The sequence below is a fragment of the Balaenoptera physalus genome, assembly GCF_965194825.1.
Source record: "Balaenoptera physalus genome assembly, contig: SUPER_6_unloc_3, whole genome shotgun sequence".
NCBI classification, from domain to species: Eukaryota; Metazoa; Chordata; class Mammalia; order Artiodactyla; family Balaenopteridae; genus Balaenoptera; species Balaenoptera physalus.
The window spans coordinates 1-10,333 of record NW_028126535.1 but is presented as its reverse complement, the minus strand read 5'-3'; positions in this window follow the sequence as shown (position 1 = coordinate 10,333).

The following is a 10,333-nucleotide window of genomic DNA, read 5'->3' as shown; positions in this document are numbered from 1 at the left end:
GCAGACAGACTGTTCTAGATTAAAGGAGATTACAAAGTCATAGCCAAATGCAGGGCATGATTCTTAACTGAATCTCAGACTTCTGTAAAGGCTCTGGAAGCACATTCTGTACTGACGTCGGAAGCTCCTAGAATCCACTGAGTGGGCACAGGTGTCAGTGGCCAGGCAGGTGTGGCGGCCTCCTGCTGCTGTGGAGACTCACTACATTGGAGGGGCACGGGACAGGTCTGGGGGCAGGCTGCTTTTGTGGTGGCATTTGGGCAAGGCTGAGACAGCCGTCCAGGTGAAACCCCTGGCACTGACCTGCAGGCAACACACCCACACCCACTGCAGCTGAAACACACCCCCCGGTCCTAGGACCCATTAGGGTCTATCATTTTAAGGGGAAGTCCCTTGGCCTAGTCCCTTTGGGCTCCTCTAACAAAGTACCATAGACTGGGCAGCTTGTAAACAACAGACATTTATTTCTCACTGTTCTGGAGGCTGGGAAGTCCAAGATCAAGGTGCTAGCAGATTTGGTATCCAGTGAGGGCCTGTTTCCTGGTTCATAGAAGGCACCTTCTCCCTGTGTCCTCACATGACAAGAGAGGAGAGGGAAGTCTCTAGGGTCTCTTTTATAAGGGCACTAATCCCATTCATGAGGGCTCCAGCCTCATGACCTAATTACCTATCAAAAGCCTCACCTCCAAATACCACTACCTTGGGAGTTAGATCTCAACATACGAATTTAGGAGGAGGACATCAACATTCAGCACATTGCATTCCTGGAGTAGCTTAACACAGTTGCCCCTATCAAATCCTGGCATTATTTTGTTAGTGGCAGCTGTGTTAAAACAAAGATTCCCACCAACAATTTCTAAAAGGCAACAGATGATTTAGAACTTATTAGACTGATGATTTGTGCCTCAATTTATATCACTTGGAAAGCAGTTTTAATGATATACGGTTTAGGGAGAGAATAAAATGGACTATTTTTAAAGGTATTGTATTACTTTATATTACCAAGTATTTTGTATGTTTTATATTACTATAGATTTTGTATCTTATTAGTAGTCAAAGGGTAATTTTGATAGTGAAATATATGTAAAGTCCTACATTAAGTGCCCATTACACAGTAGTATCCACTAAATTTTACTTTTTTTTCTTCCAGGAGAATATCGAGATTTTTGACAAAGTAATGAAAAGCAAGAGATGGAACAGGTGCCCCCAAATAGGCACTCGTGTACAAGCCATTCACTGGAATCCCCAAAGGCTGAAAGCTCTTAGGTCTGAAAAGTGCACCCCATTGCCAGCCCTAACCTAATCCCACAGGAGTTCCCAGCTACTTAAGCAAGTACTTCAGTTGCAGCGAAATTACATTTACACACCAGTGCCAAAAGGAAAAATAACAATGGAAATGGAAATTCAACTTAAACATTGTCACTGAGGCACATTTCACGGACTGCAAAACTGAAGGGACATAAACTGTTTCCAGTTTCCCTCAGCCCTGAAAAGAAGAGCATGAATCAGGTAATAAATCAAACTTTAATTTATAAACTTCTTGGGATTACACTTTCATGGATGATGATTTTATTCCAGAACTACTTCTGAGCCTCCCTCGTCAGTAAAAGAAACATATAAGCACCTCATTTATTTACCAATCACGACTGATGGCTCTTGTTCCCCAGCCCACCTCCCAAAATGTATCTATGCCTGTCGCTGGTTTTTTTTGGTTTTTTTTTGTTTTTTAAATGGGATCCTGAAAGGTTTTACATTTCAGGGCATTTCCCAATCACATGGAAGTAAGTTCTTATAAAATTACATCATGCCATGCTCTCAGTAAATAAAACATTTTAATTGGGTGAGAAAAGGGATTTACTACTTCTATAGCCCTTTGTAAAAATTCCTTTCGCTTTACCAGCATGAAAGCCCCCATGTCTGTTGTTTCCTGTCTTTAACATCTGTTAGAGGGAGTTGCAGTTTCTCACATGGACTGTGGGTGAAGCATGCCCTCACACTTCTGCAGCACTTGGGACAAAATGTGTGTATCCCGGGCCCTCACTGCTTCTGCAGAATGGATGACAGCCGACCTACGCTTCCCTGTGTGGGTGGGTATCCAGGAGGCTTTGACACAAGGAAGAACCCCCATATGAGTGGCTATACCCGTGCTTTTTCTTCTCCCTTATTAAAAAAAAGCAATAAACCGTCAACAATTTCCTATTTAGTAGTCAGACCACCCTGAGAAAGAGAAATTGTCCGCTTACAAGTATTTTCTCCCTCTGTCCAAATCATGAGACTAAGAGTCATGTAGATACTTCATTTAAAAATTATAAATAAAAACCCCAAGCCTCTCAAGCAGGGATCAGCAAACTACACCCTTGGGCCAATAAGCCACGCCTATTTTTATAAATAAAGTTTTATTGGCACTCGGCCACACCCATTTGTTTTACATATCATCAAAGGCTACGAGGTCGGATGAAGTTGCGAATTTTCAACAGAGATCCTGTCTGTCTACCACAGAGCTCACAAGAGTCACTATCCGGCCCTTGACAAAACACGTTGGCCAATCCCTGCTTTAAAGCCAGGTCATCTAACAGAAATATAATGCAGACCACGTATATAATCCTAAATGGTTTAGTAGCCATATTAAAAATTAAAAACAAGTTAATTTTAATAATATATTTTAGCCCAGTAGATGCAAAATGGTATGACTTCAACATATGACCTAATATTGATAACTAAAGTTATTAATGAGAAACTTTGTCTTTTCATATTAAAGTCTTAGGAAGCTGGCATCTTTTTTTTTTTCTTCATATGAAGCCTTAGAAGTCTACCTCACATAACAATTCAGACTAGTAACAGTTCAACAGCTTGATAGTCACTTGGTCCCTGTAGGTCTAAAGGGCATGATAAGTGAGAAGAGAAAAAGAAATAAAGAATGAGTTTTTCAATGAAGGCTCCAGCTTCACTCAAGTGAAATGTGAGATAATAGACTTTCGGCTCATTCTAAGTATATCCCAACCAATATTTGGGATGTACTTGATATTAAAACATCATTCGCTGTGTGTCCAAAATTCACATGTAACTAGGTGTCCTGTAATTTATCTGGTCACCCATTCCTCGGCCCCTGAATTTTCCTGTTCAGTAAAAATTCAAGTGGGAGGCAGCGAAAGGAGGGGATGCTCTCCGATGCCCTCCAGTCAGCTTGGTTGCCTCACTTCATTATTTCATTGGTTCTGAAAATTGCTGGTGTGTGCACACTCACTGGCCTGGGAAATCAATTAATGCTAAATTTATCCAGCCCAAGGGCTGCCAGGGGTCATGCAGAAGCCCAGGCTGCACCCCTCAGCACGAGTCAGCAATGCCATCACCAACCAATGAGTCTGCAAGTTGAAACGCAGAAGCAATCTTCCTTTTAAGAAGGTTTTGGTTTTTGAGATCTCTTAGCGCACAAAGTCAGGCTCCTATCACTGCAAGGAGAATCCGACCCTGGCTCGAGAAAAACTTGTGGAACTCGTGTCCTTTCCGCCCACCGTGGGGGGGCCGCACCGGTCGGATCGGGCGAGGAGCCCAGGCACTAGTTTGGGGGCGCAGCGGGGCCCGGCGGGGGCGGCGAGCGCGCGTCCCCCCGCCCGCTCAGGCGGCGTCGAGGCGCGAGCAGCTCAGCCAGCCTTGCAGAGGGAGCTCTCGGCAGCTCTGGGGTCCCTCTACTCGCAGCCGCAGCAGCGCCGCCTGCGCCACTCGGTGGAGACGGACACCAGCGGCGGCGACGCGCGGACTGGGAGCGACCGCGGAGCAGCCGGGCGGCGGGGGACGCTCGCAAGGCCGCAGGGTAGGTTCCGGGACTGGGCAGGCTGGAGGATGGGCAGCCCGAGAGGCGTCGGCAAGGGCCCGACACCCATACTGCATGGAGACCTGGCTGCGCGCGCGGTGGCTGGGTGTCGACACTTGAGCGAGGCGGGCGCGGAAGCCGGGGAGCGGAGATCGCCTCTCGGCTGAGGCCACCCATGGCGGGAGGGGCGGAGGGCAGAGGGCGGGCCGCGGCCGGGTGATCGGTCGGGCCAAGAGCCGGCCTCGAGGGCAGAGACAAAGGAAGGAAAATGGAGTCGCCAGCGCGCGGGCCTCTGTCGCTGCCACCGCCGGAGGCCTAGCGCGCCGTAGGAGGGAGGCCTAGCGAGCGAGCGGGCGGGCGGGAGCCGTGGGGGGGGGGGGGGGTGAGGCCGGGCCGCGGCGGCGGCGACGGGCAATGGCGGCGGCCGCGCCGCAGCAGGGACGGTAGAGGGAGACAAACACCCCCCGGCGGCGGCGCTGGCGCCGGGTTACAGCCAGCGCCGACCGGAGCGGCCCCATCGTGACACCTAGAGGCGGCCCGCGAAACCTCCTCCACCCGGGGCCCCCTTACCTCCGCGCCACACCCCCCGCAGCGCTCGCTCCGCCGCCGCTCCACCGCTCCGGCCACCCGGCGTCCCCAGGCAGCTCCACGCACCCGCACCGGCTACCGCCGCCGCCGCTGCCGCCAAAGAAGCAGCTCCGCGCACGGTTTAATCGCTCCACAGACTCGGACACAAAATGGCGGCGGCGCGGTGCAGTGCGCCTGCGTCGGCGCTGCCGGGGCCGCGGGTGCTGATAAGGGAAGGGACGGGTGGGGGGGCCGGTCGGGCGACGAGTGGAGGGCGGGGGAGGAAAGGTGAGGGGAGGGGTTGGCGCAGGGCAGCATGGGAGGCGGCCCCGGGCGCCAACTTTCAAAAGCGGGCGCGATGGCGTCACGGGACGCGCTGCGGGTCGCGTCACGCCGCACGCGCCCTCGACCGGTCGCGCGTGGGTTCTTAGGGAGCCCGACGTCCGGGCTCCCGCTGGGTGGGGCTTCCTGGGCGGAGGCAGTCGCCTCTGGGCGGTCCAGGATCCCGGCCCGGTTGACCTGGTTCCTTAGCTGCAGTCACCCGCTCTGAATCCGTAAGGGAGGGGGTGGGGGGGAGGGTGTTTGGAGGAAGCGCGGGCGGGTCTAGGCGGTGGGGCTGAGGCGGTTCTTGGGTGGGGCCCCGCCTGGGGCCCCGCCCCAGTCTCCGCCCTACCAGGGCCGGACCCGCCCTCCGAGCGCCGCACCGCAGCCCGCCACCGGGTAAGGCCGGGCGGGTCCTTTCTCACTCCTGGCTGTTCAGAAACATTCTAGCGCCTGCGAGCCACGGCGAGCAGGGCTGTCCTTGCCCAGCGGTTTTGGGGGATCTCTCCGCCCTACAAGAGGGCCTCCTAATACCGGGTGTGAGAGAAGAGGGCGAGGGCTTTCTGGTGTGCCCAGGCCATCTCAGCCCGGAGAGGCCAGAAGAAGGCCAGACTTGATGCTTTTACACGATCATAGCAGTCTTTTGCCAAAAGGACTTTATGCATTTGGAGCGGCGTAATTGTGTATTTTAAAACCTACATTTCTTGGTTTTGCCCGAGAGCTGTTAAGCTCTCTGTGGGCGGGGTCCTTCAGCCCCTCACAGTGCGGTCGCCCCTCCCCCTCACTGAGATGCACCTGCGGACTCTACCCAACCAGCAGTAAAATTCCCTGAAGACTGACTGGAAGATGTTCTGGTGGCTCAGGGAGGACAGTCTTTGATACTTACGGGAATCTAACTCAGGACTGTATTCTCAACTCCCTTACCTTAGATCATGGAGAACAAACTGACCCATCAAGTGGGCAGCTTCTGCTCCATTGAGCTGATTGTTCCATTATGAGAATGTTAGCCCAATGTTGACAGATATTTTGTTTTTTTCTTTTTAAAGGAAATCTGGGGGGGGGGGGGGGGTTGTGTAACATCTCCAGGTGTTGGCAACTAAGTCAGATGTTTTAAAACTGCATGAGCTGATTAAGCCGCACGTGGGGGCTGTCAGTTGATAAGACCTCTGACTTGGAGGAAAGAGTGAAGAGAAGTTCCAAGGCCAAATCCTAGGCACTCCAGCATTTAGAGATAGGGTAATGGAGAAGGAGACTGAGAAGGAACAGCCAGGAAGACAGAAGGAAATCCACAGAGTGTTGAATTTGGAATCCAAGGGCAGCGAAGGGTTCAGGTAGGAGGGGAATGGTCAACTGTGTTTAGTGCTGCTGAGAGGTAAACTTGGGCCAGAAACATGGCTATATTGAATTGGTCACCTTGGAAGATGAGATTATCATTGGTGACTTTGGCTTGATTCATGTTGGTAAATCAGAGGTGTGGACCTGACTAGAATGGGTTGAAGAGTGAACAGGAAAGTGAGGAAATAGAGACAGCACACATAGGCAACATGAGAGAAGCTTAGCTGCGAAGGGAGCAAAGAAATTCAGGGATAAATGTGGAAGGATATGGGGTTAAGGGAGGATGAAAGAATTCTAGAGCATGTTTTAAAATATGAAAGGGTTCTAGAGCATGTTTATTTGTCATTGGGAGTGATACAGGAGAGCGAAGCCTTGCTTGACTTTTTTTTTTTTTGCTGCGCCACAGGGCTTGCAGGATCTTAGTTCCCTGACCAGGGATCAAACCCAGGCCCACAGGAGTGAAAGCGCTTAACCACTGGACTGCCAGGGAATTCCCTTGCTTGACTTAAATCAGGGTGCAATTCATGGGAGGATATAAGGAAACTGGGAGGATTGACCTTGGATAGGAACAGGATGCTTCCACTGTGGAAATTAGGGTAACAAGGGTGAAGATGGGTGCAAATGCAGGGGAGAGAGAAAGCAAGCTTGCAGTTTTCCTAGTGGGCCTGCCTTGGTGGTATCGGGTACCCATTTGAAGTTTGTGATCATGAGTTTAAAGTTAAACCAGTTGGCCCAGTATGCGGTTTTTCTCTAAGCAACATTCAACTGCTTGGGTACAGACATGAAGAAAAGGGATAATTTGGTTTCTCAGCACCAACACCCTAGTTTTCTGATTTCTAGTAATAGGTACTTGCCTTATGTGATTATTTACTATTCTAGAAATGTGTGAAGTATCTGGAAAATTTACATGTGACCCCTTTTTCTAGAAACCAAGTTATTCCAGTAGTCTCTTATGTACACCTGAGGACTCAAGCATAAAGAAAAGGCAAACTTAGAGAAAAATTACCAGACACCTCTGGAATATTTGCATTTTGCATTTTTTTCAGCCCTCCACTCCAAACAACTCCTGGTATACTTAGGAACTATGTACTGGAAACAAAGCTGACTTACACTTTAATGCTTAGCTTCTTTTCTTTCTGGTATCTTTAATAATCTGACTAATTCGCTTTCTCTAAGACCTTGCCGCAAACCATCTTATCTTTAAGCTTCAAGAGTGTCTTCTAGGACTTCCCTGGTGGCGCAGTGGTTAAGAATCTGCCTGCCAATGCAGGGACATGGGTTTAAGCCTTGGTCCGGGAAGATCCTACATGCCGCGGAGCAGCTAAGCTCGTGCACCACAACTACTCAGCCTGCGCTCTAGAGCCCGCGAGCCACAACTACTGAAGCCGGCACACCTAGACCCCGTGCTCCGCAACAAAGAGAAGCCACCGCAATGAGAAGCCCACGCACCGCAATGAAGAGTAGCCCCCGCTCACGACAACTAGAGGAAGCCCGCGTGCAGCAACAAAGGCCCAACACAGCCAAAAATAAAAAAATACATAAATTTATTTAAAAAAAAAAAAAAAAAGAAGGTTTTGCTTTGAAAAAGAAAAAAAAAAGTGTGTTGTTCCACCAAGGCACTAGAAACACCTTACACAGAAAAGAAAGAGTCCACACAAGAGTCATGATAAAAATGGACTACAAATAATTTTTATTTCTGTACGGGGGGGAAACATAGTGACTGTGCCCTTTCTGCCTTCGGGGGAAAGGAGGGCAGCCCTTCTGGAAGCACTGAAGTGCAGAATTAGGGAACACATAGTGAGATGACCAAAGAGTAATTTTAGAACATGAGAGCTGTCTGGGAATCCACATAAAAATCCAAGTTGCGAAAACCAAGCTTCATGTGTTCTGTTTCCTATAGTCAAAAAATTCCGAAAGTATTCTCTCTTCTTAAGGCAGTGGTAACAGAGTTCAAAGCACAGGATGAAAATCGGATTGTTTGGAACAAAGTATCGTCTGATGAGAGAGCAGTTCGGTTTGGCAGTAGGGGACTCAGCAGATGAGTGAATTGCTTGGCAACGGCAGCATGATCAAAGCTGTCTACACAATTCGAACAAGTAAGAATAGATCCCAAAAATGAAGGAGAAAATGATCTAGTGACAGCTGCAATTATGCATTTTTTTTTCTTTTGCTCATCTTGAAAAATCATTTGGGCGAAACTTCCTCACAGAAAGAACAGAGAACCTTTATGTCATTCTTCTTCAAATTAATTCACTTGCTGAGCTGAAGATTCGAAGCACTTCATCGATCTGTTATTTAATGATTGCTCGAAAGATGTTTTGTGCAGAATGAGGGTTATCTTTCTGTTGGAACAAAAAAATTTTTTTAATTGTGTGCACGTTAATATGTCCAAATGAACATCAAAATCCAGAAGACTGAAATAACTCCACCCCATCTGGAGACATCAGAATTTTCAAAGTTCTCTTGTTATTTCAGCTTCTAGCCTCAGTTACAAGTGAAGGCATTAGGAGGACTTGAAAGGTTTCCAGAATCCCGTGGATACTCATCAAGTTCTCACAGGCTCTCTCCATTTGGATCGGTACCATGATTTAGTCTTATTTTCCTGACGTCTTGCCCACTTTGAGATTCTTTTATCCTACAAACCAGAAAGCTCACTCCAAAATAGAAAGCACAAAATGCACTGAAAAAACAATAGCCTGCATCATGTCCATAGGCTTATAAACTAGTTTTTTCTTCTCTCTGTAGTGAGAGGCCATCAAGAAAATAGTTCATCAAATTCTCAAATGTATTATTGGACATAAAGATTTCTTTCTCTCATAGGTTTAAAAAAGAACAGACTGCCAAGTGTCTGCACTTTCAAGCCAGTTTTAAGTTATGCTGTATGCATTCTAGAATTCCTCAGGAAGGTGAAATAAAATCATTGCGAAAGTACTTAATGCCTCTGAACTGTACAAAGATGGTGAAAATGGTAAATTTGGGGTTGTGTATATTTTACCACAATAAAAAAAATTTTTAATAGAAGTATAAAAAAATGGAATAAAACCAGATAGCCATAAAACGTCATCCATAACACAGTGTTGATGGCAAGTCTTGTTCCTACATTGCTGGCACCTGCCAGATGCCAAATCTGCTTTTCCTTCATGACCTGAAGTTCCAGAAATTGCCGCCCGTACTAACCACATTTTTTTGGTCCAACTGGCCATTCAGTCCTATAAGTAAACAGGGCTGTAATTTAAATATGCTGTTAAAACACAGGATTATCTAGACTGTTCACCTCACAGCCCGGTTATTTTGCCCTAAGGTGCAAACAGAATTCCACTTAAATATTACCATAATAACCAGTTACATCTTCGAATTCCGTGGCCACACTCATATTTCCCCTTCTTTGTCGATAGTTATCAGTAATTTCTGTGTAATGGGAAATTGCAGTTGTCATTTTCATAAGCAATCAAATTCTTTAATGAAGATTTTTGGGGTTTTTTTTCCCTACCAACAGGTAACTTAAGAGTAGGTATATTTTGACTCTTTTTTTTAAGACTAAACATTCCATATAAAACTTCACACGTTTCTAGTCTACTGCACTGGTTGGCTTTGGGGACGGTTTTCACCTCTGTGCTCTATTAGTTGTGCGTCTACACATGGCACTTTGTGGACTTGGAGAAAGATGGGGGAGTCCAGAGGGAGGGAGAGCATTGCTGAGCAGAGACTTAGTAAGACATGAGAGTGGAAGGGACTAAGAAAGGGGGAGGAATGTGGGTACTCAGCACAGCAGGTAAGACTGCACAGGCTGGGGAAAGTATTCCAGGCTGAGGGGTTTAGTTCACACCCAGAAGAGAAGTGGGGTACCACTGGATGATTTTAAGCAAGGAGGCATGTAGTGAGGTAGACAGCAGCCCCCAAAATATATGTCCAAGTCCTAACTCCTGGCACCTCAGAATGCAACCTTATTTGAAATAGGGTTTTTTGCAGATGTAATTAAGGTAAGGATCTTGAGATGAGATCATCCAGGTTCACAGTGGGCCCTAAATCCAATGACTCGTGTCCCTGAAAGAGAAAGGAGATGAAGGTTCGAAACTCAGAGACCAAGACTCCATGTGAAGATGGAGGCAGAGATTGGAGTGGTGGGCCCACAAGCCAAGGTGGCTGATGGCCACCAGAGCTGAGAGAGGGACATGGGATGGATTCTCCCCCAGAGCTTCCAGAGCAGCCAATCCTGCTGACACCTTGATCTCAGACTTGTGGCCTCCAGAACTGTAAGAGAATACAGCCACCTGTTACAGGTCATTTGTTATGGCAGCC